Here is a 3,119-nt window from a genome sequence, read left to right on the forward strand (position 1 = left end):
CTCTGATTGTTGAATACTAGTTTGGTGGGGAAATCCCTGAATAACAATTCAAAATTAAGTTAAAGATATGAATTAAGTAGATATGGATCTAATATGATCCAGGTTCAATAAGAACCCAATTGTTTAAAAAGCAAAAAGGTCAAGAAGAAAAGACTGAGAAAAGTCCATCAGATTTCTGCATTCTGACCTTCTCAAAGGTCATTGGTGACCTTTGAGAGAGACATTTCAATTGAGTGGTGGGGTCCTCAAGCCATTTTTCAAGGGGTTCTAGGTCAATCTATCAACTAGGATTTATTAAGTGCCTGCTATGTGCCAGACACATGGGGGATACAAAGACAAACAGAAGACAGTCCCTATTCTCAAGGAGCTCACAATCTAATGGGGATATAACAAGCAAGCAACTATGGACAGAGATAATCCACAGAGGGAAAGTACTAGAATAAAGAGGATTAGGAAAGGCTTTCCTGTAGAAGGTGGGGTTTTAGCTGAGACTTGAAGGAATAGCTTGTTGACATTTCAGACATGTTTCACAAGCTTTAGAGTTTTCCTTTTTCAGAGATTCCCCTCTGGACCCAGAAATATTTGATACATTTCTCTCTCTCTCTCTTTTTTTAAAGGGATAGTTTCTAATTTTAGTCCCCAGTGGATTCAAGGATTAGGCATTTTCTCTGTGAAATCCCACTGCCATGAGAAAATGCACCTCCCTCCTCAAAGAGGGGATGTGATAGGATGTGATGCGATGTATCTCCATATATCTATATATATCATCGCGTCATAGAGAAAAGATGTGGTGCTATGTAGACCTAATGTTACATGTAAATGCATAATCATTAAGAAGAGGATGGATGACACACGTTAGGACTTAGTTACCTAGTTGCTTAGGTTAGGAAGTTGAAACAAATGGTGGCTACAAATTCAGAAGGGTAAAATGTAAAACATTAAGGTCTTTCATGCTTGCATCCTATTACAATAATTCATAAATACAACAGCAAGATTCATCATTTAAAAAAAAACTTTTGGAGTTCACCTGCCCTGATTATAGAATTTTGCTATGAAAGGAAGGAGGGACATGGTTATTATAAAATCAAGACTGTCCCTTTAAGGGCATAGACCAACTTGGCATAAGCATAACAGGATAAAGATTCCTTAGCTCAAATTTGATTCTAGGTAAGAGTGACAGTTAATCTTTATTCTGGAGCAGGGTATCATAGCTAGCTAGGTACAGGATCAACCAGGTGGGAAAATTTCCTGTTCAAAAAGGAAATAGCACAATGGGTAAACTGAGTAAAGAAACTTCTACTGTGAGATATCTCAGTTTCTCATTAAAACCAATTCATTACTTTAGAATTTTACAATATGTTGTCAGCAAGGCTGATAAGATTTTATGACCTTGCCCAAATAGAAGGTCTCAAGAAACTAGTAAGTCCCCAAACAACTTCACAGATAGGGGAAAAAAATCTGTGATCCTTTTCCCAATCAGTAAATTATCATCATTACACATTTTAAAGTAAAATCTACCCAATACTTAACAGTTTTTAAACATTGCGACCACATCTTTAACAACTCAATTCATAATCTAACAGCATCTAGATTAAAAGAGAAGTTAATTTTCTAAGAATACAATTACTGAAGAAAATAATTCCTTAAAAATCAGAATTGGACAAGTGGAAGCTAATGGTCCCATGAGGCACCAAGAAACAAACAAAACCAAAAGAATGAAAAAACAGAAGAAAATGTGAAATACCTCATTGGAAAAAACAATTGACCTGGAAAATAGATTGAGGAGAGATAATTTAAGAATTATTGGACCTACCTGAGAGCCATGATGGAAACAACAACAAAAAAAGAGCCCCAGACATCATATTTCAAGAAATTATCAAGGAAAACTGCCCTGATATCCTCTAATCAGAAAGTTAAATAGAAATTGAAAGAATCTACCAATTACCTCCTGAAAGAGATCCCAAAATGAAAACTTTCAGGAACATTATAGCCATATTTCAGAGTTCCCAGGTCAAAGACAAAATGTTGCAAGCAGCCAGAAAGAAATAATTCAAATGTCATGGACCCACAGTCAGGATCACACAAGATTTTAGCAGATTCTACATAAAAGGTTCAGAAGGGTTGGAATATTTTCCAAAGGGCAAAAGATCTAGGATTATAGCAAAGAATCACCTACCCAGCAAAACTTGATATAATCCTTCAGGGAAAAAAAATGGATATTTAATGAAGAGGACTTTTAAGCTTTATGTAAAGATAAAAAGAATGTTTGACTTTCAAATACAAAACTCAAGAGAAGTGTAAAAAGGTAAACAGGAAAGAGAAATCATAAGGGATTCAATAAGGTGAAACTGTTTACGTTGCTACATGGGAAGATGATACTAAGAACTTTATCATTATTAGGACAGTTAAAAGGAGTAACAGACAGAGTACAGATGTGAGTTGACTAAATGGGATGATATGCAAAAATAAAATAAAGTTAAGGGATGAAAAAGAGGGATGTAGTAGTAGGAGGGGGAAGGGAGAAGTATCTCACATAAAAGAGATGCAAAAGAGCTTTTATAGTGGAAGGGAAGATAGAGAAGTGGCAGGCAAGGATTGAACCTCACTCTCATTAGAATTGGCTCACAGAAGGAATAACATACACATTCAGTTAAGTGTAGAAATCTATCTCACCCTACAGGGAAGTAGAAGGGGAGGGAGACAAAAGAAGTGGGGAGGTGACAGAAGGGAGAGCAGATTGGGGGAGGAGGTTTTCAGAAGCAAAACACTTTTGAGGAGGACAGGGTGGAAGGAGAAAGAGAGAGAGAAGGAAAAATGGGGGGAAAGTAGGATGGAGGGAAATACACAGTAATCATAATTGTGAATGTGAATAGGATGGACTCGCCCATGAAATGGAAGTGGATAGCAGAGTGGATTACATGATTTTGACATAAAGGGTGATACCACAAACAAATTAGAGGAGCATGGAATACTTTACCTGTCAGATCTATGGATAACGGAAGAATTTATGAACAAACAAGAGACAAAGAGCAATGGATAATTTTGATTACATTAAATTAAAAAGTTTTGCACAAACAAAACCAATGCAGCCAAGATTTGAAGGAAAGCAGAAAACTGGG

The sequence above is a fragment of the Phascolarctos cinereus genome, unplaced genomic scaffold (assembly GCF_003287225.1).
Source record: "Phascolarctos cinereus isolate Bilbo 61053 unplaced genomic scaffold, phaCin_HiC Scaffold_8;HRSCAF=390, whole genome shotgun sequence".
NCBI classification, from domain to species: Eukaryota; Metazoa; Chordata; class Mammalia; order Diprotodontia; family Phascolarctidae; genus Phascolarctos; species Phascolarctos cinereus.